Source organism: Petaurus breviceps, unplaced genomic scaffold (assembly GCF_028583685.1).
Source record: "Petaurus breviceps papuanus isolate PSGF00001 unplaced genomic scaffold, PetGlider_PUasm1.0 164, whole genome shotgun sequence".
In the NCBI taxonomy this organism is placed as follows: domain Eukaryota; kingdom Metazoa; phylum Chordata; class Mammalia; order Diprotodontia; family Petauridae; genus Petaurus; species Petaurus breviceps.
The window spans coordinates 15,744,572-15,772,491 of NW_027185735.1; the positions used below are offsets into that span (position 1 = coordinate 15,744,572).

Genomic DNA, 27,920 nt, shown 5'->3' on the forward strand with positions numbered 1-27,920 from the left:
CTGATCCAGCTGTGCTACAGAGATGGGGTGGGGGGAAGATGGGGGTGAGAAGGAACCAGCACACATCTGGTCAGTGCAGAAGCAATGGGGTAGGGATGCTGATGTCTGTGGGCACTTAAAAGAGGTTGGAGGTCTTGGTTTAGGTTGCTGGGCAGTGGGGAGAACTGAAGGATCTGATTCCAGAGCCATCAACCTTCCCCCCATACCTCAGGACTAGAGGTGATTACAAAATTACAAACTTTAAAAAATGCAGAGACAAAGGGGAAAGAATCCAACTATAGATTGTTACTGTGGGAATAGAGAATACTGTGGTTTGTCTTCAGAAGAGGATACTGAAGTAAAAAAATCCTCTTCTACCCAAAAGAGAATGTCAAATGGTCACCTGCTCAAAAAGAATTCATAGAAGAACTTAAAATAGTCTTTGGAAATCAAATGAGAGAGATTGAAGAAAAACTTTTTAAAAAATGATAATAATCCAAGAAAATAAGAAGATTATGAAAAGAAAGTCACTTAGAAAAGGAGACCCAAGGGGCAGCTAAGTGGCACAGTGAATAGAGCACAGGCCCTGGAGTCAGGAGGACCTGAGTTCAAATGTGGCCTCAGATACAACACAAAAACTAGGCGTGTGACCTTGGACAAGTCATTTAACCCCAATTGCCCTCTACAAAACAAAAAAAAAAAAGAAAAGAAAAGGAGACCCAGAACCTTCCGGAAGAAAAACATTCCTTGAAAATTTTAATTGGGTAAGCGGAAACCAGTGCAGTCATATGAGATCAAGAAATAATAAAACAAAATATGAAGAATGAAAAAAATGCAAGAGAATATTAAGCATCTCATGGGAAAAACAACTGATCTGGAGAACAGAGCAAGAAGAGAAAACATAAGAATAATCAGACTAACTGGAAGCTATGATAAAAAAAAGTATATTGATACAATAATACAAGAAATAAATAAAATTGTCCTCAAGTATTAGAAGAAGAGAGGAAAGTAGAAATAGAAAAAAATCAACTGTTCACCACCTGAAAGAGATCTATGTGGAAAAACCATAGGAATACTGTAGTCAAATTCTGAAACCCCCACCTCAAGGATAAAATATTATAAGCAATAAGGAAAGAACAATTTAAATATGGTGGTGCCACAACTTGAATCACACAAAGTGTGATTTTAGTGGTGATACTAAAAGACTGCAGGTCTTGGAACAGTATATATTGAAGAGCCAAAGAACTGGGGTTGTGGCTGAAAGTATCATACCCATCTAAGCTAAACATAATCTTGAATGAAAAAAAATGGGTATGTAAGGAACTGTCAGACTTAAAAGATTTTGTTAAACAAACCTGAACTTACTAGAAGATTTGACATACAAGAGCAATATAAGGTACATAACAAAGACTAATTACAAGAGACTCAGTAATGACAGACTGTTTACCTTTCGTGTATGTGAAATGTAAAACCTGTGTCTAAGATTGTTATTAGTAATTGGGTAGTTTGTAAGAAAGATGGGAGTAGACCTGAGTATGATATGACTTTGAAAAGTAAAACAGCTTAGGAACAGCTAAAAAGAGTAATCTTATACAAATGAACTGAGAGTAAAACAACCAAGACAGAGGAATTGGTTGGGGGAGGAGAGCTATCAGTTCTGGAAACCTATTTTCATTGGGAATTGGGTTCAAGAGGGAACAATACATCAAGAAGATTATAAACATCTTATAAATTCAGAAATAAATAAAATTCCAAGGTGATAGGGAGGGGGGATAGGATAAAAGAGGCATTTCTAGAGGGGAGGGTAAGGTTAGGGGAATAGGTTAAAGGGAGGGTATAGAAGGGTGTTCAGATTAATGAGCATGGAATGGGAGGATAAGGTAGGGATCCTTGGAGGTGTGGGGGTAGTTTTATTAAAGGGCAAAGTAATGGGTAGAAGTAAAGTAGAAGAGTTAGGATGGATAGGAAATAAGAGGTATGCACAAATATAAAAAGAAAGATCAGAAGTAGAATTTGTTAGTGAAAATATATCTATGTATGTCTGTGTGTATATATATTAACATATATGAGCTTAATTATAGCCCTATGCGGGGGGGGGAAGAGCGAAATGAAAAGTGCACAGCAGAGAACAAAAGAAGATTTACAAGGAAGCAAAGAAAAGATGGACAACTGTCAATACAATGTGTAGTATTTATTATATAGACTTCCTTGAAATGGAAATTTATTGCCATATAGATTTTGAATCCTCTCTTATGTTCTGCTGTGCACATGATATACTCTCCTCCGCCTTATTTTGTATTTAAGTTGCAGTATTTAAGTTTGTAATACGTTTCTTTTTCTTTTCTTATTGTTTATTTAAGTTTTAGTGATAAAAAAAATCTGGGGAAATAAAATTGTAATCGTCAGTCAGTAAGCTCTTGCTCTGTGCCAAGGCACTGTGTTAAAGGCACTGAGGACACTAAAAAAAACAAGGTCCCTGCCCTCTAGGGACTTGCATTCTAATGGAAGAGACCACAAAAAATAACTGTGTATATACAAGATAAATGCAGTGTGAAAGGTAATCTCAGAGGGAAAGTGCTGGTGGTGGTGGAGGTAGCCCATAGAGGGGTAGGTGGAAAACCAGGAAAGCCATGGATCTAGTAGGCAAAGGTGAGGAGGGATAGCCTTCCAGTTGAAAGGCACAGACAGAGGTGAGATGGAGTTTTGTGTGGTTTTAAAAATTGTGAAACATTATCAAGGCCAATATGACAGAACATGACCATTTCTTTTTATTTTGGCATTAGTGTTCCAAATGCCCTTGTCTTCTTTTTCCTTTACCCCATCTTTTTCTTCTTCCTTTTTGGGAGAAACCTTGAATTTACGCTGCGTATCCTTCTTTATAACTGTACTTACCAAGCTTTAAATGTCAAAATGTGATTTTGAAATGAAGATAATTTTTTTTGTTCTTAGCTTGAATATATTAAGTAACTGTATTGATGCTGTCCACTCCTTTTAATGATTTCATGGAAATATGAGGGAGAGAGAAAAGTTCAAGATAGATGGCAGAAAGAAAGATGTAGAAAGTGGAAGTAAGATTGTTAGCTTAAGGGATCCATCTGTTAGAATCTGATGTGCAGTTTAGAGTTGAGAACTAGGGATTATAGCTGATCGCTTCCTATAGTACATCCTAATGAGGCTAATTGGAGCCCCAGTTTATAGGGGTCTACTGCTAGATGTAGTCTGCTGTTATATTGAGGACCAGTCCACCTTTCATTTTCTGGATGTGAGATATTAAATAATATTGAGACCATACCAGAATGAATACACTTTTTTTTTTTAAAGCAGTCGGGGTTAAGTAACTTGCTCAAGGTTACACGGCCAGTTATTTCTGGGTGTGGTGCTAAGTGTCTGAGCCTGGGATTCGATCTCCAGGTCATCCCAACACTGGAGCCGGTGCTCTTACTCGCTGTGCTACCTGGCCGCCCCCAAGAATGAATACACTTTTAAAAATGATCAATTAGTATCCAAGAGCCAAACCAGTTCAGTTTTCAATGATAGTAGTAATATTTGAAATGCAGGTTTAAACAGAATAAATCAAAAGAATTTAGGTAAAGGCAATGTAATTTTAAGGTAGAAATAACAAAAGACAATTCTTAACCTATTTCAGATTCCTACTTTAAATCCTAGCTCATATATGGTGGAGGTAGAAATGTGTACCTAAGTGTGTCAAAGAAAGAGGAAGCTGAAATTTAACTTCTGTAGAAACTTCGTTAAGAAAGGAGATAGCAGGAAACTGTGGGAAAAATCATGACTCTGTAGTCAGAGGATTTGGGTTCAAATGTCATCTCAGGCATCACTTTCCTTATGACTTTGGAGAGCTTAACCACCCTGGGCCTTGGGTTCCTCATCTGTAAGATGAAGAGGTTGGACCAGATAGCATCTAGGACCCCTCTAACTCAATATCTGTAATTATACTATGAACCAAATTATACTATGAAGGAATGATCCCCTCTGCTATTCACCAGCCACTTCAGAAAGTAATAGAAACATGAAGGAGGTGGGGAAAGGGGGGCAAAGTGTAAGGCCATCTCAGGGTAACTTTATTCTAGTGACATCAGAGTAATTGAGGTTTTGCCAGAAGATGGATAGCTTATTTTCTCTTTTGAGCTCGCATTTAGTTTATTATTAATATGGAGTTGCTTAAGAATCATCAGTACATCTTTTTCATGTTGTGTCCTCTATATTGTATTTTTTAAAAATAAATTTTTATTGATGTGTTTTGTTTTTTACATTATCATAGTTTTCTCAGTTATCCTTTCCCTCCTGCAGGGTGGTCCTGTATAATGACTAATATCTTTTTTTAGAGAGACAAGAAAAGAAAAATAAGAGGGAAGAACCAGCACAATTGATCAGTATGTTAAAAAAGTCAGAAAACACATACCATGTTCAGTACATGCTTCTTAAACACTGTTTATCTTGTATATAGTTTACTTTGCATATATTTGTTTATATGTTTTCTCCCCAATTCGGTTGTAAGCTCCTTGAGGAGAGGGGGACTGTCTTTTGCCTCTTTTTGTATCTCCATTGCCTGGAGACATAGATGCCTGATGTGAATGTTTATTGATTTGATTAATACCTGTGTATTTCTTCCTCCACAAAGGGGTTAGATTGTTTATTTTCTCCTAAATTACATATACTCAAATACTCATCAATTCAGGATTTCCTTTCACCTGCCCATCCTTTGTGACTTGTCCATGTTCTTGAAGAAGTTCAGCAGGGAGTTCACCTAAAGTGCTTGAGACCTTCATTGCTTTCCCCTTATATTGTCAAGATACTAGTAGAACACTGACTTGTCTCCCTTTTATCTCTTACGTTCACCACCTGGCCAGCTCTTCTTCTCTTTTCGGCATATTATTCTTTGATGACAGCCTTTACTCCTCTTACTTGGAGTTTCTTGTTTGGCTGTACTTTGCAGCCTGCTCACACCCACCATTCACCTTTCCATTATCCTCTATGTGATACTCATTTTTAGTTCTCTGGAAGAATTGGAGTTTCATGTCTTGAAGTCATACAGTAACATCAATAAAATGTTTGTATTTATAAGATGATCCTTTGCTGCTATAGGAAACTTTGGGGTTAGTAAAAGTTATTTGGCATTTCTTCTGAACAATTCTGCCTGCTGTCCTTTCCAGTTCTGGGGTTATGAGAGAGACAGAGAGAGAGAGAGACAGAGAGAGAGACAGAGACAGAGAGAGACAGAGACAGAGAGAGAGACAGAGAGAGAGAGAGAGAGAGACAGAGAGACAGAGAGAGAGACAGAAATTATGTACACATGTACACACATACTGTTGACCAAGTTACAGAATATATCTTTATGCTACTAAAGCTATTAAATTTTTTGCCCAAGCATTTCTATTACTCAATGATTTTTTTTTGACACAAGCTTCTGGTTCTGCCATTAAGTCAACATGGTGTAATGGGAAGAGCAGTGGATTTAGTAGTTGGGAGACTTGGGTCCTGGGTACTAATCCCATTCTGATAGTAGTTGTGTGATTTTTGGCTAGACAGCTAACTTCTCTGGAACTCAGTTTCCTTGTCTGTCCTTATCTCATAGGTCCAATTTTTTTTTTTTTATTTTCACTAATGAAGAAGAGCAGTAATGATAATCTGTAAATGATATTTGATTTGCCTTGGGTACATGTTTTATGCCTCTTATATCTAGCAGATAAGATCTCAGTAAATATTTATTGATTTTTTTATTTGTGTTTTCCCCCTCCCCAGCTGATTTAGTTACTTAATTAAATTTTGCTTTAGACATGTTCTTACTTGCCTGGTATCATAGAATTAATGTCTGGGGTGGGATTTGAACTCAGGTCTTCCTGATTCCTAAGTATGAAACCCTCTGTGTTAGGCGTCTCTGCCTCTCAGTATAACCTCTGCAGTTATCCCTTCCATATGGTGGGGATTAAGGGTATGGCACTCCCGTGATCTGGAAAATCCAAATAAAAAATTTTGGTCCTCCCTTCATACCAGAGAAGAAGAATTTTTTCTTTCTCTTTTATTGCAAAATTTGGGTTGATATTATACAATACTACCCATATATTTATTTCATGTATTTCTTAGTTTCTAAGCTCTTTATGTGTTTTCTGCTGTCCACAAAAATTCCATTTAATTTTTTATGCCAGCCCATGATATGTCGAAACTGTGATGGGGAAAGTTGAGATGTGGAAAGGATAATTGTGTATAGAGAACTGGTGGCTAGAGAAAAATGTTTTAGTTTGGAAAGTCATAAAGATGAATTGCAGCCATAAAGGAGTTAATTTACATGGCCTTTCTACAGGTAATGCTAGTGTTGAGTGGATGGCCCATCTCAGAGCAAGAAGTACAAGGGAGAGAGGGGATACCTGTGTGTGTGGCAGAAAGATGACTGGCGTGAAGCATGGTAAAGGTTTTCATCAGTCATTTGGGGGCAGTTCGTGGGTAGAGTGCAGAGCGTGGAATCAAGAAGACTTGAGTTCAAATGTGGCCTCAGACACATACTATGTGAACCTGGACAAGTCATTTAACCCTCTGTTTTCCTCAGTTTCCTCAATTCTAATAGCATCAACCTCCCAGCATTATGAAGATGAAATAATAATTGTAAAGCACTTAGCACACTTCCTGGCACATAGAAAATACTATGTACATGTTAGCTGTTATTATTATCAAGACAAACATGGTCCTAGGACAGAAGTTCAAAGCTGTATGGCTTAACTCCTCTACCACGGTCTTTGGCAGAGTAGAGGGTCCAGCTGCATAAGTGACATAAATGCTAAATCTGTTGCTTGGCACTAGGCACTTTTTTTTGTCTGAACTTGTGATTTCATCTGTGTAGGAAACTCCTAGTGAAGAAACTTTCTCTCCCAGTGCAGATCAGCAATTTTGTTAATCAGTTTATAGTCTTAGAAAACTGCCTGTAGAATTGAGAGGTTAAATGATTTGTGCAGGGTTTAGTAGCCTGTGTGTGTCAGAGACTTTAACCCTGGTAAACATTTATGTAACTCTATATTATGGTATAGGTAGCAAAGAAAAGCCATTAGCACATTTATGAATTAATTTTAGTTTAGTTAATGCTTTTTGTCCCATACCATAGATTTTATTGTGCATGTGAAAATGGTGAATGAAGTTGGCCTCTTAATATGAAATATGAACTTTGACATTTTAGACATGCTTGGGAAATTAAAATGCTTTTAAAGTTTGTATTGGGTACAGCTAGCCTACAAAGCAAAGTGCACAGTTACTTTATGAAAAAGTGAGGCATAACTCAAAGGACAATTTATTAATAACTTTTTCTTTATAGATAGTAGGTCTAGTAATGTGCATTTGTGTGTGTGTGTGTATGTATGTATGGCATTATACAAAGGACTGTATATTTTTTTAAATGCGTTTTTGTAGGAGTGGGCTAACTGCTTGCTTACTACCGTGTTTCCCCGATAATAAGACCTATCCCGAAAATAAGCCCTATTGAGATTGCTACTGTAGTGAAGGGGATCCCCTGCGCTACATGCTACATTATGGTACCCTCTGTATGCACTGTCCCCCCCCCCCCCATGAAACGCACGCTGCGCTCCGAGCTGTATCCAATCAGAGCTGCAGCAGTGAGCGCGTCATCCTGTTCTTTATTGAATTCATTATTGAATAAAGGTACATTTTTTTTGTTCACATTTACCTGTTTATTAAAATTGCTGTCAATGTTCATTAAAATAAGCCCTCCCCTGAAAATAAGCCCTCTGGTGTTTTTCTGTCCAAAAAAAAAAATAAGACTGTCTTATTATCGGGGAAACACGGTATATTTTTAGTACTCTTAATTTTAGTTTTATAACAGTCCTGAAAACTTTTAGTAAATAGAACAATTTTTTTTCCCCCATCATGGAGACTAGTGTATTAGAGACAGAGTGATATGATAGAGCACTGGACTTGGAGTTTGGAAATATCTAGGTTTGAATACCAACTCTATCCTTTGCAAAGTAGAGTGATCCAGTCATTTAATCTTCATGAGCCTCATTTTCCCGATCTGTAAAATAGGAATAAGAATTACCCATAGGACCTGCCTCACAGACTTGTATGTGAAGAGTTTTGTAAACATATGCTTGGTACATAGTAGGTGCTTAATAAATGTTTATTGATTGATTACTGTTTATTATAAAGTTGGTTTCCCCTATGACTCCCAGGTCTTCTCTGTATCTCTTGCATCTGCAATTAATTAATGTCTCCATTAGAGGAAGCACTGGGACCTGCAGTGCTTACTGCAAAATCTGGTTCAGTCCCTGACTCCTCACATTTCTTCTGTACCTTGGGAGGGGAACTTTCTTTTCAGTTCCCTTTTTATATATTTATTGTGTTTCCTTATTGGATGTAAGCTTCTTTGAGGGTAGGGAATGAATCTCTTGTTTTTGGTTGTATATGTGTTTTTAGCCCTTGGTATAGTGTCTGGTACATGGTATTTAATAAGTGCTTGATCTGTTTATTTCTGCTGTTATTGAAAATGTTATGATTCTCATTTAGCAAAGGCATAATTTTGATTGCCATTTTGTTTGGGTTTTGGCCAAAATTTAGAAATTATGAATAAGAATAATTGTTAGCATTTATATAATGCTTTAAGATGAGAAAACAGGTCTCTAGATATTAAATTACTAAATTTGCTTTAGGTCACACCATTAGTAAATACTTTATAAAGGAATTTCTTTACAATGACCAAATGCGGTAGGTTTTGCAATTATTATTATCCGCATTATATAAAGGAGAAAACTGAATCTCAGAAAGGTTAAGTGACTTGTTTAAAAAGTCACTCACCTATTAAATAGCAGATTTCAGTCTTAGAAATATTTTTACTTCAAATCCAGTGGTCATTCCATTATAGTATGGAATGTTCTTGACCTGTGGCACATGAATTCCATTATAGTGTGGAATAAGATCTTGACCTGTGGCACATAAACCTTCTTTTAAAAATATTTTGAAAACCATATTTCAATATGATTAATTTCCTTTGGTCCATAGCCTTCAGCCAGACAAGTGGTGCCATAATGCCAAAAAAAAAAAAAAAATGAAAAACCTCTGCTTCACTGTATCTTTAGGTGATCTCTGGGGTCATAGTTATCTCCACTGTTTAAATTGTAGGGCTTTCTGTGTGCAAGGTTATATAGGGAACATTTAGATACCTTAACTCCTCTCTGCCTTCCATTTGCTGTTCAAAAGAGCCTCATAATTTTTGTGGGAGGACAAGGTATTGCTATTCAAAGTATTTCTGTGAACTGGTTTTTACTATGATTGAAATGCTTGATTTTGTCAACTTGGAAAATGATAAATGCTGAAGAATCTTCATTTGGAGAGCATTCTCATCTTACTTAATGGGGAATGATTTGTTTGAGACTGTTGCATGAAGATGAAACTCTATTAGTGTACAGTCCATATATGATTGAAATAAAGAGTGGCTTGTATACTTTAATACCATTTAAAACCAAAAACATTTATAGAAGATGTTACATTCATAATTATTTGAATAATTTATATGAAGACCATATGAGGTTTCTTAAGATGCATCCAGTCTCAATATATTTAAAAATAATATGAGATTTAAAAGCCTGAATTTCTTGACTATTTGTATAAAACTATACATACATACATGTGGGTATATAAACACATTTATCTCTATTTTCTAAAACATTAATTCTTCACATTCATGGAATTTTGATGCTATTGATACTTAATTTGATCTTGAGTTAATCTACTTCTGAAACTTCATTATAGCCTTGTTCTAACTGCTAAAAAAAAAAGCTTGTCTTTATATATGATTTTTAAATTTCCAAAGTTCTTTGTATATTATCTCATTCGAGTCTCACAACAAACCTTAAAGAACACTGAAAGCAATCTTTTCCCCAGGCTCAGGAATCATCAACGCCAAGCCATTGTGCCATAGATGATGGTGGTGGTGGTAACAACAATAGAAGCTAGCATTTATGTAGCAAGTAAGGTGTGCAAAAACACTTTATGTCATTTGATCTTTATAACAACCCTGTGAAGTAGGTTGCTATTATTATCCCCATTTTATAGTGAGACTAAAAGAAGTTCAATGACTTGCCCAGAGTCACACAACTAATAAAGCAGGTTTTGAACTTGTCTCTTCTTGACCCCAAATGCATTCCATTTTGTTCCAGGTTGGCTCCTGTTTTTCAATCCCCACTACTTGGTACTTCCATGCTCTTACTCCTAAGCCCCCCACAAACCTACCTTTTAAAGTAGCCCACTGGAAGAATATTCTTCAGAGTACCATCCCATTGCTCTGAAGGCTGATGCACAAATGTAGGGAGATGTCTTACAAACATCTTTACACAAGTGCTGAAGAAAGACATTCATCCATAGCACCCTTTTGCTTCTATGAAAGCTTTCTTCAGTCTGCTGCCAGTTTACCTTTATAGATTTTATTTCATATTATTTACTCCTCTTTCCTTACTGTATTCCAGCCAGTCTGGCCTAGTAGTTGTCCTGAGCCTGACATTTTGGCTCTTTGGCTTTTGCCAGACCATTTCTTGTGACTAAAAGGCTCTCCCATCCTTTCCTCTCTTTCTTCTAGCCTCAACTAAGTACCTCCTATATTTGGAAGCTTTTTTTTATTTCTCCAGCTGTTAGTTTGCTGTTTCTCCTCAAAACATCTTGCATTTACTTATCTGTGTACCTCTATCAGACACTTTAGACTCTCTGAGGTAAGGATCTGTTTTAATTTTTGTCTTTGTCTTAAAAGTCCTAGTTGAGTTGTGCTAGGTTCTTGGCATCTGATATTCATTAAGAATGAAAAGTTATTTTTATTTTTTTTAAGCAATTGGGGTTAAGTACCTTGCTCAAGGTTACACGGCCAGTTATTTCTGGGTGTGGTGCTAAAGTGCTTGAGCCCGGATTCAATCCCCAGGTCATCGAGACACTGGGGCTGGTGCTCTTACTCGCTGTGCGACCTGGCTGCCCCAGAAAAGTTAATTTTTGTTCTTCTGGTATCTGTTTTTTCTGAGTCAGGAACTGATTTCATGTTTAGTTTAAGCAAGCCTCTGATAGAAAAATGTCAAAATGAAGTCACCATTGTAATTGAAGATGAAAACTTCAAAATATTTTCCTTCCCCAAGACACCTATGTTTCTGTGTGATATAAAAGAGATTGCTTTACTTTCTTTTCCTTTCTCTGTCCTTTTATAATCAATAAATATTAGTGTGAATTGCTATAGTGTTTGGCCAGTTGTGCAATTAAAAGTTACTGAAATGCTTACCTTTTTTTGTGCCCTTTGGTTAATAAAGGTTGTAGTTTTGGGGCACTTTAATACATATATTAATGTTGCTTTTGGGCGAGTTTACACTATAAAGTGGTCATTTTCTTGCAGAACATGGACAGATCAGGAATGAAAAATGCGTAAGAATTCCAAGACTTTCACCATGAATTGGCTTACAGGTAGGAGATTTTGATTCCAGGCTATGGTTTTGATAGCTTAAACTTTTACAGATTATTCCTGGGCCTTAAGTGTTCCAACTCTAGAATGAGGAATTGATACTTGCTTAATATTGAAAAAGGTTGTATATGATTAAAAAAGATCAGAATTGTAAAGCATCTTGAGATATTTAGGAAGAAGCTTAGTTACTTACTAAGGTGGGAACCTATTTCATGGGTTTTACAGAATAGGAAATCTTAATCATTAGGAGTTTCTCAGTTTTTGGTTTCCAATATTAAGGCACATGCACGGTGTTAACTGAACAGCCAGTATTACAGAGAACTAATGAAAATAGTTTAGACAAGCTGCACATAAGAACAGTCTTACTTTATTAATACCTTGTGATATCAGACTGTGCCTATATATATACACATATATAAACAGAAATATATTAAATATATGTCTATATAATACATATATAAAATATATATGTATATGTGTACACACTCACACACACAAGTAACATACATACCTTCACGCCCATAGTACCTTGTCGTGTTATTCAGTTGTTTGTTATAGTTCTGTCCAACTCTTTGTGGCCCCATTTGGGATTTTCTTGGCAGATACTGGAGTGGTTTGCCATTTCTTTCACCAGCTCATTTTTCACACATCTATCTATCTATCTATCTATCTATCTATCTATCTATCTATCTATCTATCTATCTATCTATCTATCATCTTGTCTGTCTGTCTGTCTGTCTATTCCTTTTGTTCGCCTCTTTTAGTTTGGTCCTTAATTGAGGACTTTTCTCCATCTATGCAGGTACTATTTATTTTTTTTAGCCTTTTTTTTTTTGGAGGGGGGAAGGCAGGGCAATTGGGGTTAAGTGACTTGCCCAAGGCCACATGGCTAGTGAGTGTTATGTGTTTGAGGCCGAATTTGAACTCAAGTCCTCCTGACTCCAGGGCCGGTGCTCTATTCATGCGCCACCTAGCTGCCCCTTGGTACTATGTATTTTAATTTTACTTTATTTTTTTCAGACCTTCATCTCTTCCAGACTTATTTTTCATATTTCTTCAGAAGATAGAATCATCTTTTTAGATTCTCAAGTTTGTAATTTTGGGTCTTTACTCTTTCTCACTTCCACATCCAAATTAGTATGGACAAATTCCAAAATATCCAAATATTCAAAAGAAATGGCAACTCTTGCCATTTCTAACTTTACAACATCTCTCCCAAATGACCCCTTCTCTCAACTCATATAGCTACCACCTTACTTTATGCCTTTGATTATTGCAACAACATCCTTATTGGTCTCTCTGCCTCAAGGCTCTCACTCCTCCATCTATCTTATGTACTGTACATAATTTTCCTTAAATACTTATTTGACCATGTCAGTCCCTTACTCAGAAATTCCAGTGGGCTTCCTATTGATTTTACAATAAAACATAACCCCCTACATTTAGCTTTTAAAAACCCTATACAACTTGACTTCAACCTATATTTCCAGCCTCACTAGATATTTTCCTTTCCCTCCTTCTGCACTCCAGACAAACTAGTCTTCTCTTGGTTTCTCACTCAAGGAACGCCACTGGTCTCTGTTCCTTTACACTGGCTGTTCCTATTGTCTGGAATGCATATCTCATTACTTCTACCTCATAGAGTCCCTTTTTTCCTTTAGGATGCAGCTTAGGTGCCATCTTCTGCATGAAGCTGCCTTTCCTAATTCTCTCAAGTGCCTTCCTGCCCAAACTATCTTGTGTTGTTTATCAGTTCTGTCTGACGCTTTGTGGCCCTATTTGGAATTTTCTTGGCAGAGATAATTGGCTTGCCATTTCCTTCACTAGCTCATTTTACAGATGAGAAACTGAAGTAAACTAGGTTAAGTGCCTTGCTCAGAGTGACACAGCTAGTAAGTGTCTGTAGCTGGATTTGTTCAGGAAGATGAGTCTTCCTCATCCCATGTCTGGTGCTCTATCCACTGAACCACCTAGCTGCCCAAACTACCTTGTATTTCTACCTTTTTTTACCTTGTATTTGAATATCCACATATGTTTCTTAACTTCATGTTTATGTTGTACATATTTTACACATATTTGTCTCCTCCATTAGAATGGAAGCTAATTATGAATAGGAAATATTTCATTCTTTGTACCTTTATATCCCTGGTGCCTGGCATATAGTAGGCATTTAAATATGTGCTACTTGATTAGTGTATATATATTGGTATATATATTGTTTTCCTTCTATAGAGTATGAACACTTTGAGACAAGGCACTAAACAAATTTAGTTTTTGCCATAATATTTACTTAATAAACAATAATACTTACTATGCTAATAAATACTCAAATGCTTGAATGATTAAATTTTGTATGTATTTCTATAGCATGAAATGAGGAAGGATGGCTATATGTTTGAAGAATATCTGTTTCTTTAAGAAAATACAGTTGGTTAATTCTAGCTGATCTAAGAAGCAGTCAAATATTTTCTTATAAGAAGTATGGGGCCAGTATTCACCCACAGTTTGTCACTCAGATTTCCTGTCGGTAAAATTGTCCAAGCAAGACTCTTATGGAAAATAGTCAGAAAACAACTTTGAGCTTTCAGGAAACAAATTTGGGTAGCTATCTTTAAAGAGAGTCTAGTAGAGGACAAATGTTTCTTGAGTTGGTTGACATTACTGACAACTCTTGTCATGAATATAAATTATAATAGTGTCCTGGGGTAGAAGGGATCTCATTTCTAGTTCAAATGATACTTGAATAAGAAAGAATCAATTCAGTGGCACCCCTCTCTCTCATGGTACTTCATTTCTGGTCTTTGTTTCATTGTGATCTGTGATCAGGGGTCTGAAACTTACATGTCAAAGATAGACCTCATTATCTTTTGTTCCTGAACTGGGTTACTTTGTCTTCTGAACTTCTCTATTCCTTTGTGTGCTTTGCACAGTTCCTAGCAATGTAGTAGGCTCTTGATACATGCTTGTTGACCTGATTTAAGAATACCACAGTCCTTTCAGTCAGGCTTATAACTTGTGTGATCCTTGACTTCTCACTTTCATTCATTCCACATATTCAATGAGTGAATTTTTAAATCTCATTTTTTCCAACATATCATCATGCTTCCTGTAGTAGAAATTATTGAAGGAAAAGGATAATTAACATCTCTATGTTATAGTCTTTACATGTTAATAGTGAATAAGAGTGGTGCATGGGACAGTGGCAGAATGTGATTGGACCACAAGTGTAAAGAGATACATATTTAAGTAAAGTGATATATAACAGTTTTAGTGTATAGTTTGTACCTTGCTTTACATAATCTGTGTGTTTGTGAACTTCTGTATGCATATTAAATGTGTCTGCAGGAGATGAAAGCAAATATTGGAGTCAGGAATCCTTGGGTTTAGTTTGTGTTCTTGACACATGCTTTGTGACTATGAACAAATCAATTGCCTTCCCAGCAACTAATTCTGTAAATTAAAGGAATTGCCATCTGTAATAGGAATGTAAATTTTTAAGATCTTCCCTGCCCCTAGGCTAAAGTGCACCTGGAGCCTAGGGTGGGAGGCTTGTTTTTCAGTAGATACTTCTTGATTGGCCAGTGGGTCAATAAGGTTGTTACATTGTCTGAGCCAGGAGAAGGCTATATAAGCCCTGATGTGTAGCTTTGTTTAGGGGCTCACTTTGAGAAGTATTCTGTGATTTGATCAGATGAAACTATGGGAAGCCATTGTTGAGAGTCCCCTGGCTTTGAAAAACCCAGATGTTGAAACCCAGATGTTGATTTTGTATGGATGTAATGGTTTGGACAGTTTGGAAACCTATGTATTTGATATGTTTCTGTCTTGATAATTCTGTCTGTATACTCTGAAATTCGGTGTGCTGACCTTTTTCCCTGAACTAGGTAAATGATACATATTTGACTGATTAAAGTAAGCTTGTTAACAGCTTTGGAATTGCTTTCCTTTAACAAAGCAGATCTTTGTTGGCAGACACCCTGGGGACGCTGGGGTGCTTGCTGCTACACCATCTCCATCAGAGGAGAGATCTGATCTAGAAGTTGCTAATACCACTGAAATTAATACCCTTCTCTCTCATCCTCAAATAAATTCTATTTAAAACATCTAGAACTTGTTAATTAAAGGAGTGTTATGGGCTGTCTGTTCTTAAGGTGAATAATAGACTCAACCTCATTTGTAAATAATGGATTTTCACTGCATTGGATTTGTTTGAAGGCCACAATATGTAATATTCTGATGTGTCTCTTAAAAGCACTTGGGAACATTGACAAGGTTTGTTGTTTTTCTGGTTCCTTTCTCCTCAGTAAGTCTGTGCCTAATGCCATTATGTTTTCAAGGTCTGGAGTGCCAATTATTGATAATAGATTAAGATGTGACTGCTTTCAAGATAGATAATTTGCATTTTAACAGCAGTCTTAGCATTGCACTCAAAATTTCAGACATTAGGTATTGGCTTTTAAAAATTAGGTCACATATTTGGCCACTGTGTCATTTAGAAAATTTATTTAGGTAAAATAACTTTACCTAAGAGGGGCAACCCAGAGGAACAGGTTTACTTTGAGTGCTGACTTTGGATCCAAAAAGACCTGAATTCTCATCCCTCCAGACTCTGGCAAAAACTGGCATGTGACCCTGCTTCTCAATGTGCTAGACAACTCTTGAAGAATTTAAGTTACTAAGTGCTGATCTGAATGGGTGGGGGTTGCCTTAACCGAGAGTTCTCTATAGGTATGCTTTTTCCTAATTTCACAACCAGATAACTGATAAATCCCATTTCCTCACCTTTTTGTTGTTGTTCATTCGTATTTCAGTTGTGCCCAACTCTTTTTCATTCCATTTGGGATTTTCTTGGCAAAGATACTGGAGTGGTTTACCATTTCTTTCTCCAGATTTCCATCCATACATAGATGAAGAAACTGAGGCAAACAGTAACTTGCCCAGGATCACACAGCTAGGCAGTATCTGAGGCCAGATTTGAACTCAGGAAGACAAGTCACAAGTCTTTCTGATTCCAAGCCTGGCACTCTTATCAACTGCATACCTAACTGCCCTAACCTCTTTGTTACTGTGATTTAATGAGATGTTGAAGATTTTTGTTTTGCATATTTTTATTATTAAAAATTGTTTTCTTAAATGTATATTTTGTTTGGACTTCTGGGAGGCTGGATGAGTAGTAGGGAGAAGCCTGGGCCTAGTTAGGAAAGCCTCGGTTTAAATCATGTTTTGGACATGTATTTGGTCTGTTTATGATATGTGGTCAAGCCACTTAACTTGTCAGTGGCCTTGACAACTCTTTAAGACTGTAAGTACTACATGAGGTTCTAGATGACAGGCAGTTCCCTGAACCTCTGAAGTGATAGAAAGAGAATGGAAAAAAAATCAATGCAAAACAAACACTTTTTGACTTCTATTGACATGTATTGGTATTCAAATATACGAACAAGATTATAAGAAAAGAAAACAAATATGTAAACTGGAACCAATCAAGTCAAAAAAATGTGTGTAATTTTTTTTCAGATGTCTTTAACCTGTTATTTATTGATTGTTAACCTCATTTTGAAAGTTATGCATATATCTATATATATGTGTGTATCTACACACACACATATTTTTTTTTCTTTTTGCAGGGCAGTTGGGGTTAAGTGACTTGCCCAGTCACACAGCTGGTAAGTGTGTCAAGTGTCTGAGGCCGGATTTGAACTCAGGTCCTCTTGACTCCAGGGCTGGTGCTCTATTCACTGTGCCACCTAGTGCCCCCCACTGACACATGTATTTAACTAGTTGTAGTCACTAGTTGTAGTTCTTTTTCTGTTGTTTTTGGAGTTTTTTTATATTATGAATTTGTTGCTTTTGTTTAAATACATGATTGTTGTCAGTATGTATATGTATAATCATTTTAGTTCTGCTTTCTTCTTTCTGTATGATTTTGTATAAATCTTTTCATATTTCTTTGAACACCTCACATTTATTCTACTTATTACCAAATAGTAGCCCATTATGTTCGTATCACACAACTTGTTCAGCCATTATTCTACTGACAGATACTTAGTTTCCTTCCAGTTTTTCTCAAACTACCAAAAACAGTGTTGTTGGATCTCTTCCTACCCATTAATAACTTGTTTGGTGTATAGGTCCAGTATTGGGATTAATGGGTCAAAGATTATATACCTTTTGGTTATTGTATATTATTGTATATTTCCAAATTGCTTTCCAGTGAGGTTTGACTAACTCACAACTATTAATGGAATGATAGGGTCTGTTTTTACTACATTGGGACCAGAAATGAATTTTATTTTTAATTTTGTCTATTTGATGGGGACCAGGGGGAATCTTAGTGTTTTAATCTGCATTTTTGTTATTAATGATTTTGAACATTTTTTCATAAGATTGTTAATAGTCATCTTTCAAAAACTGTTTTCCACAACTGTGAAAAGGGAATAAGTTCCGAAGCCATGGGTAAGAGGAAATTATAGGAAATAAAAAAGACTAATTTGTTTATCTAAAAATAAAAAGCTTTCACACAACCACAACAAAGCAGCATACCCAGAATAATGAGAGAAACAAATAAGGGCGGGGTATAATCTTCCCTTCAAATACTTCTGGTAAAAGGTGAACATCCAAAATGTGTAAGGAAATGAAATAAAAGTATCAGAAAAAAAACCATTCTAACCTCTAAGTACTCAAAAAAGATGAACACTTTTTGAAAGATGACCAAGATCTATTATAGGGCAACTAGAGGTAGAAAAATTATAAGAACTCGTTAACTCTACAAATAACATCAATGTATGTATACTTTGATACTTGTTAACTTCACTGTAAAGATGAGAATAACTGAGGATAGTAAGAAATTTAATGCAATGAATTAGTAATAAAGATTAAATAAAACTTTGTTAGTTGTTGAATATGGAAAACAAAAGAACATTTAAAAACTAAAATGTTGCATGTTAATGGACACAAAGTGGCTTTTTACTGACTGAGGAATCATTCCTCAATCAGCTTTCTGTGTACACTTAGACCACTGAATTGAGCAAAGAGGAAAAAAAATAATGAGAAAAAGATATGATGTACAAACTAAATAACTCCTAATCTGTATCTTACTTACACCTGTTATTTGTGATGAAAAATGGATTAGGGTAGAAGGAAGGACATGACTGCAAACTACATTACTTTCATGCAAAAATTTGGCTCACATAAATCAATGGTTATAAGTAGTAGACCAAAGCTTAGAACACTCTAGAGTAGTCTGTAAACACATGCCTTTTCTACCTAGTAGAGAGATAAGACAGCCAAAAGCAACACTGATTTAGGGTATAAATTGCTTGCAAAATCTTACAGAGTAAAACGATGAAATATTATTAGCAATATTGCCTCATAAAACAGAGAGAAGCAGAGGACAGTTAAGCTTGTAGAAAGTAAGCTTGGGGGAAACCAACTAAGCAAAGTCACTAAAGGCCACTTAAGGAACAAAATGGAAGAAAAATAGAACATTTTTTTTAGCATTTTTTTTTTTTAAAGCAATCAGGGTTAAGTAACTTGCTCAAGGTTACACGGCCAAGTTATTTCTGGGTGTGGTGCTGAGTGTCTGAGCCCGGGATTCGATCTCCAGGTCATCCCAACGCTAGAGCCGGTGCTCTTACTCTCTGAGCCACCTGGCCGCCCCTAAGCAATTGGGGTTAAGTAACTTGCTCAAGGTTACACGGCCAGGTGTTTCTGGGTGGTTGCTAAGTGTCTGAGCCCGGGATTCGATCTCCAGGTCTATCTCAACACTGGAGCCGGTGCTCTTACTTGCTGTGCTACCTGGCCGCCCTTTTTTAGCATTTTTAAATTAAAAAAAATTAAAAATAAACATTGAGAACATTGGAGCCACCATATTTGGACTTTCAACATCACAGTCCCAAGTAATCATAGATGGGGTAGAAATGAGAACAAATTTCAGAAAGAATCAGATCAAGTATACTTAGAGGAGATCTTTGGAGCTGGTACTTGTGAGGATATGGAGGGATTAATTCATGTACTTGAAGGAGAAAAAGGTACATAAAAAATCTTGGATCTTACTAATACTGAGAAAAGGCGAAGGAAAGAATCTTAACAGCAATACACCTTTATGTGCTTATTTTCTCTTCTATGTAAAGTTTTTTTATAGTAATCTGTATGCATATTATTAGTAATAATAGTTTACATTTCTATAGTGCTTTTGTATTTGCACAACATTTTACATTTTATCATTTTAATCGTCACAATTCTGGGAGGCAGGTATTATTTTGATCTCTATTTTACAGATGAGGAAACTAAGGCAGGCAGAAGTCAAATGACTTGCCCAGGGTCACACAAGCTAGTAAGTACCTGAGACTGAATTTAAATCCAGGTCTTCTTAACTCTAGGCCCTGTGTTCTGTCCACTGCACCACTTAGCAAGCTGCTTCTTTAATGAAGAAATTCTTGATAGTATTAATAGGAAATAGGCAGGCTTTCACAGGTGTTATTCCACAGAATCTTTATCATCACCAAGTTGCCTGCAAGATTTATTAAACACTGTGTTGATTCTTTTTTGACTATATAAAAGCATTTGCTTTGTAAAGCAAATACTGCTTTATAAGTTCACTTCTAACAAGGTGTCTTTCATATATCCATCAGAATTATCAAAGAAGGACATAGCAACAGAGATGACCTTCTTTTAGCCTATGGTCAATACCATCATAAAACATAGGAATTGAATGGTGTTTAGAGATGTTTGCCATGTCACAGATGAGATCTGGTGCAGAGTCCAAATTGAGGAGGGATTCTTTATAGATGATGAGGTCCTTCAGTGTTCCCATTTGAGGATGTGCTTATTGCTTCAAGCCTTAGAACATTGTACTGAATGATATCCCCAAACTCAGAGAGTTAGATTAAGAATTAGAATTGAACATTTATGTAGGAAAAAACACAATGGATAAAGTAATTAGAGCTTGTCCATAAATTATTTGTGTGTGAATTTACAATGATGGAAAAACTTTATAGGATGTTCGTCTAACTATATGTTGTAATCAGGGTGAAAGGTATAAGTGTTTTGGACCAGTATCCCATGGATGGGGATTTGGGCCCAGAATTTAAAAAAGAGGAAGAGAATGGGTTGGATTGCCTTTAGAAACACCAAACTTCTCCCAGAAACAAAGGCCCATTTTTTTTTTCATTTTAAATGTTTTATTTTTTTTCCCCAATTACATGTAAAAACAATTTTTGGACATCAGTTTAAAAAAATTTTGAGGGGCGGCCAGGTAGCACAGCAAGTGAGAGCACCGGCTCCAGTGTTGAGAAGACCTGGAGATGGAATCCCGGGCTCAGACACTTAGCACCCACCCAGAAACACCTGGCCGTGTAACCTTGAGCAAGTTACTTAACCCCAATTGCTTAGGGGCGGCCAGGTGGCTCAGCGAGTAAGAGCACCGGCTGCAGTGTTGGGACGACCTGGAGATTGAATCCCGGGCTCGGACCTTCAGCACCACACCCAGAAGTAACTGGCCGTGTAACCTTGAGCAAGTTACTTAACCCCGATTGCTTAAAATTAAAAAAAAAAAATTTTTTTGAGTTCCAGTTTCTTTCCCTCCTTCCCCACTTTTCCTCTTCATTGAGAAGGCAAGCAGATTGGTATAAGTTTATATATTTACAGTTATGCAAAATACATTTTCATATTAGTTCATGTTGTAAAATAAAATACAGACCAAAATACCCCCCAGAAAAATAGTTAAAAAAATGTATCCTTTGATCTGCATTCATACTTCATCAACCCGTATTTTAATACCAGTATTCCACTGATACTGTTGTTTAGCTATAAGTCATAGAATACTACAGTCTTTGAATAATTAGAAATAGGTATTGATAGGCATCACTTAGAGCAGTTCTTTACCTTTTTTTGTATAATGGACCTCTTGGGCAGTCTGGTGAAACCTATGGGTCTCTTTTCAGAATAGTGTTTTAAAATTCATAGAATAAAATATATAGGCTTACAAAGGAAACCAGTTATGCTGAAATATAGTTATCAAGATATTTTTGAAAACAATTTCACAGGCCCCAGGTTAAGAACCCTTGATTCAGAGAGTAACAGAGAAATACTAACAAACAAGGAACTGTGAAAAAATGCTAAAGAATATCAGAGAAACGTAGAATTGAAAATGAAGGTGGGCTGTCCCCATAGTGAGAGAGAGGACTAATGGGTGAACATTGTGTGCTCTACTGATATCTTAATGACATCAAAGGAACAGAATTTCTTGTGAAAAACTTTTGGGAGGCCATGGACAAAGATTGTTTTAATGGACTCATAGAATTTTTAGAGAGGAAAAGGACCTCAGTGGCCATCTATTCCAATCCATATTGAAGAATTCCCAGTATAACATACTTAACAAATGGTCAACCATTCTCTGCTTAAAGACTTCCATCAGTGGAAAACCCACTGCTTTCTGAGGCAACTCATTCCACTTTTGGACAGTTCTGATTATTAAGAAGTTTTTCCTGACATCAAGCCTAAATTTCTCTTCTTGGCAATTTTCACTCCTTGTTCCTGGTTCTGGTGCTCAGGTCAAAAGAGCAAGTTAATTCTTATTTTGCATGATACTCCATCCCCAGTCTTCTCCAGGCTAGACATTCCTAACTCCTTCAACCTGTCCACTTGCGGCATGGACTCAGGGCCTTTCACCATCTTGGTTATCCTCCTCTCCATGTTCAGTTTATCAATCTCCTTTTTAATCTCAACATAATACTCCAGATGTATATGACTAGAGTGAAGGTCAGGAGGACTGTCATGTCCCTGATTCCTAGAAGCTATACATCTCTTAGTACAGTCCAAGATCATATGAGAAGCATTTGGTTTCTGACTCATGTTGAGCTAAAAATCCTAGATATATAACTGCTATCTAACCATATGTCTCTTCCATCTGATACATATTTCCACATGTCCTGTTGTGAAAGAAGAATCAGATCAAAAGGGAAAAGCCATGAGAAAGGGAAAACAAAAAATAAAAATAAAAAGTATGCTTCAATCTGCATTCAGTCTCTATAGTTTTTTCTTTGGGTGTGGATAGTGAAACCAGTTTTTAAATACTGAAATGCAAGACTCTATATTTATCTCTATTAGATTTAATTTTATTAGATTTGACTCAGTGCTCCAGCCTGTTAAAGTCTCTTTGAATACTCTCATATAATGAATTAACTATCCTTCCAAGCTTTATGTCATCTGTAAACTTCATGAGCTTGCTTTTTATGCCTTTAGCCAAGTCACTACTTAAAAAAATAAACAAAAAAAATTTTTTTGAAAAGTATCTAAAAATCTCTGGAACTTGAAACAGTATAGAATTTGTATCTGATATAGGGTATACTTTAATTTTAAAAATTAACTCAATAAAAATAGGAGAAGATGCTCACATGGCAAGGACACTGATGAGAAATGACCCTAGCTTTTTTCCAGTTGATATGAGATACCATTTTTCAAATCTTACAATAGTACAAGGTAACAAAGATGGGGAATTAATTTAGGACAGAAGTATAGGACTTACAGGAGATGAACTTTAGTCACAAAAATACCCTTATACCAATATGAAATAGAAATAGTCTTTCTATATGATTGTTTTACATGGATTTACATAGAAAGGCCTTGCAAGTTTTTGGTCCATTCTTTGAAACAGTGTTTAGGAAAAAAAGAGGGATGAATACTAATATTTTTCAAAGTCGGAAAAAAGTCAAAACATTAATAAATAATGCTTTGGTTTCTTGGAGGATATTATTGGTGACTGTTACATCACTGTGTCATTCTGCTTCAGTTTGGAGAGTGATTATGAAAGGTGGGAAGCTGATGATTACCTTGACTAACTTTTCAGAAGCTTGCCCCTAAGCTGTGTTTTTATTTTATTACTTCTGTCAGGGTACGCTTAAAGGTCAGAGAATAATAAAACCTAAATGGTGAAGTCATGATTCAAATACAACTTGAGATTGTTTCAGTAGAATATTACTAGAAAACTTATATCATTGTAGAAAAGAAAAACTTGAAATGGATCAGAAAATAAGATTATTTTGGTTGACAAGATCTCTAGATGAGAGAGACTTTCATATTTCCTTGGTTGTTAAAGACATTTTTCACCTAACATGCTCAACTGAGTTGCCCCCTTTTGCTTCCCTGCCCTTCATTCAAAGTAGATATCTCAACTTTGAGGTCATCTACTGTGAGTTCCCTTGGTTTCACTCCTCAGCACTTAACAACCTTCCCCCTGCCCCATCTTTGTCTGTGAAGGGATGCAGCTTCCCCTTTGCTGAGACCCTTTACCCCATGTCCTTAAGCCCCTTCCCAACTCCTGTTGGACTTTGGGTGATTAATCTTCACACCTTCCCCTAGCATCCTATGTCTCTTCTTCACTTATTTCTTCCCCTTTTGTCCACTAAGAAAGATCCCTTTCCTAACCCTGCTATCTCCTCTTCAGGTCTCTTCTCATCTTCATTAGTAAAATTCTAGAAAAGTTAATTGGCATCCATTTCTCAATTCGTTACAGTTTGACTTTTACTACTATTCAATATTAAAGTTTGACTTGGAAGTCACCAGTGATCTAGTCAGTATATCCAATATCCATTGGCATTTTCTGCATTCTCATCCACTTAGAACACTATTATTTAATATTATTGGCCTATCCTGTATTTCTTGTTATTTCCTAATTCCTTAGCTTGTAATATTTGTACTTTACTGGTCCTTCCCTAACTTTCTTTGCTGTTTGCTAAGGTGGTTTTTCTTTTTCCCACTATTCCAGGGATATACCCCAGATTATTTTCCAGTCCCATCCTATCCTTTCATGTCCTTTCAGAGGTGAGGGAGGGAGGGACTGAGGGAGTGCATCACAGACATATACCCCATTGGCAAAGCTTTAGGGAGAGGAGGTAGAATGTGTTATATGGGAAACAGGTAGCTTGGGGTCCTGATGGATAAAATGCTCAACCTAGAGTCAGGAGGACCTGAGTTTGAAGCCTCCCATCCTTTATGACCCTTGCCAAGTCATCCCACCTCTCAGTTTCTCTTGTCTTTGTAAAATGGTAATAGAATTTATATAATATATGTCTTACAGGTTTATTGTGAGGACCAAATAGAAAGAGCTTTGAAAACCATTTAGCCTATGTGTGTATATATATATATACATACACACATATATAGCTGAATGTTGTGTTATATGAAATTTGGAAAGGAGGAGTGGCCAAGGAAAGGGTCCCTTAGGGATAGAGATGCAGAAAGAAGGAAAGAATGAAATAAGCATTTATGAATTGCCTGCTATGTGCCAGACACTGTTCTGAGTGCTTTATAAATATCTTGTTTACTCTTCCCAACAACCCTGAGAGGTTCTGTTATCATTTTACAGTTGAGGAAACTGAGGCAGATAGCAATTAAGTGAGTCACCCAGGGTCACACAGCTATTAAGTGTTTGAGGCTAGATTTGAAAGTAGATCTTCCCAACTCCAGGCTCAAGTTTACCTCTACATGAGGCCCACAGATGGTGGGGGCGACCAAGTGACTGATTAGAGGACAATTGCAGGAATCTCTTTGCTGGCGCTGAGGCAGGGTTCTCTTGCCTTGCCCTGCTGGGATCTGGGTCACAGTCTTGGGTGGCGGTCCTGGGGTGAGGAAGAACACTGGTGTGGCATAGCTTGTGGTAGCTGTGGAGAGGGAGTCTTTCTCACAGTTCTGAGGCAGGTGCCTAGAAGAAAGGATTGAAGGGCTTGGAATGTGACATTCTGGAGGTCAAAGGAGCTAGTATTAAAACCAAGAATCATCTACCCAGCAAAACTGAGTATAATACTTCGGGGGAAAATATGATCATTCAATAAAATTATAGAGGATTTTCAAGCATTTTTGATGAAAAGACCAGAGCTGAACAGAAAATTTGATTTTCAAGTACAAGAATCAAGAAAAGCATGAAAAGGTAAACAGGAAAGAAAAATCATAAGGAACTTATTAAAGTTGAACTGTTTACATTCCTACATGGAAAGGTGATATTTATAACTCATGAGACTTCTCAGTATTAGGATAATTGAAGGGAATGTTTGTGTGTGTGGGGCGGGGGAAGGGGTATATGTATGCTTGCCCTCTTGGGGTGGGGGAGAGGTGGGGAGAAAATTTGGAACTCAAAATCTTATGAAAATCAATGTTGAAAACTAAAGATAAAGAAATAAATTCTGAGGAGAAAAAGGTTACCTCTAGGCAGCCTATGATGAGTAGGCAAAAAGTACTTAGAACAGGGGAGAAGAAAGAGATTGTGGCTTAGGGAAGATGGAAACAATCGTGGAAATGACAAAAATGGGGGAAAAGGAAAAAGGACTTGATCAGCAATATCAGAGTTGGAAAAAAGTAACTGTTAAGCATTTTTACATTGGGCAAGAGTTAATTTTTCCATTACTGTTTCTTTTGATTATAGGTAGCAAAGTTTTTCAAAATTTAGAATGAGAAACACTTAGATTTTGGGTTCACAAAATGGAAAACTTGGAATCTTGCATTTAAATGTCAGCATTTTTCAATGTTTATAAACATTTATGACATCATTGACTCTCTTGTCTAAATTGAATGGATTTTAAATTTAAGAAAAATGTTGAAGACATCAGAGATTCTTAATCTAATTTAAAACAGGCAGTCATACATGGAGGGCATGCAGTATCCTGTTAATTGATAGAAAGGATAAATATATAATTTTGAAAGAACTATATTAGTATTTCACAAGCTCTTTCTTTTTAAAAAAAAATTTTTTTTTAAAGCAGTCGGGGTTAAGTAACTTGCTCAAGGTTACTGGGCCAGTTGTTTCTGGGTGTGGTGCTGAGTATCTGAGCCCGGATTTGATCCAGGTCATCCTGACACTGGAGCCGGTGCTCTTACTCGCTGAGCCACCTGGCCGCCCCTAAGCAATTGGGGTTAAGTAACTTGCTCAAGGTTACAAGGCCAGGTGTTTCTGGGTGGGTGCTAAGTGTCTGAGCCTGGGATTTGATCTCCAGGCCTTCTCAACACTGGAGCTGGTGCTCTTACTCGCTGTGCTACCTGGCCGCCCCCATTTGGCATTTTCTTGGCAAAGATACTGGAGTGATTTGCCATTTCCTTCTCTAGCTCATTTTACAGATGAGGAAACTGAGGCTAACAGGATTAAGTGACTTGCCCAGGTAGGAAGTGTGTGAGGTCATATTTGAACTTGGGAAAATGAGTCTTTCTGACTCTAGGCCCAGCTCCCTATCCATAAGCTAGCTGACTTGGATACAGTGCCCTAATACTTTTTAATAAATGCTTATTGATTGTTCAGTTGATGTATTAGTGGTGAGACTTGAACCTAGTTCATTTTGACTGTTGATTAATTGATTGAAGTATCATTGGTGGGATTTGAACCCAGGTCCTTCTGATTCCTGTTCCATCATACTATCCACTTACACTGTGCTGCTTTGTTATGATTTATATGTTTATTAAAACTTATATGGATGCTTCTTTTTGTGTGAAAAAAGACCCAATTCTGCTTTGCTTCGGATTTCTCCCTCCTGTTCAATTTTTCCTTGGAGCTCTCAGACTAGCATTTATGAGTTCTATTGGTATATTTCAACCCCAAAATTTTTTTAAGTGCTGAACTTTAAAGTGGACTGTATTTACATAATACAATGCCTCTGCTTGTTGTGTATTGTGTAAACATTTTCTTTTCCTTCAGCTCTTGTCAGTTTCCAGTCCCATCAGCATCCTGTCACCTTCTTTCTGGTCCTTTTCTTGCACCTCTTTTGTGAGAAATGTTTAGAGATATACATCTCTAAATGGGTGAGTAAAGAAGAACGTTAACATAGTTTCTTTGGTTTATTAACTCACTGTAGACTATTGTGAGAATGTAGGTACTAGTTACCAAAGTAGAACCAGTGAAAGTATTAACTATGATTGTCATTACCTATTCTTATGGCTCAGCATGCACTGGAAGTGACCCTGATCTTCTACAGCCCACATGGGCTACAGGAGGATGAATTTTTTGACCATAGGAGCTGTTGGAACTAAGTTATAGAGAACTTATTGTCTGTGTAGTTGTAGTTTGAGGAAGTACCCATAAAAAAGGAATTAGGACATTGGAAATCATCTGAGGATTCACCTTTCTTGGATCGTAGACCCCTTTGGCTGTCTGTTGAAGCCTATATAGATCCTTTCTCTGAATAATATTTTTAAATGCATAAATAAAATATGTAGGATCACAATGGAAACCAATTAAATTTGAAATAGTTATTAAAATATTTTTAAAAAGTTAATGGACCCCAGGTTAAGAACCCCTGATCTAACCAAATCTTCTCTTAAATGAAGAAACTTAGGCCCAGGAGTTGTTAACTCTGATAGCAAACGAAATGATTGTAGTGAAATGGAGAGGTAGATTTATAAGAGCTAGGATTTAAGCCTAGGGGTTCTAACTCTTAATTCCCATCTTCTTTTCACTATACCTTGGATTGTGTGAGATTTTTTTGTTTTAATCCTCTGGACCATAATTGGAAAT

General features: G+C 36.6%; 1 protein-coding gene across 6 annotated transcripts in view; it reads left to right on the plus strand.

The window, feature by feature from the left end:
- FUT8 (fucosyltransferase 8) overlaps positions 1-27,920 on the plus strand; it is a 491,667-nt gene that overhangs the window by 46,771 nt on the left and 416,976 nt on the right. For 2 of the 6 annotated variants that reach the window (XM_069082394.1, XM_069082393.1), the window contains exon 2: positions 11,360-11,427. The exons of 3 other annotated variants lie outside the window; for them this stretch is intronic. The gene's annotated coding sequence lies outside the window, so the exon portion shown is untranslated. Of the gene's footprint in view, positions 1-11,359; positions 11,428-17,052; positions 17,092-27,920 lie in introns of all 6 variants that reach the window. One more of the 6 variants, XM_069082396.1, reaches the window with a different exon arrangement.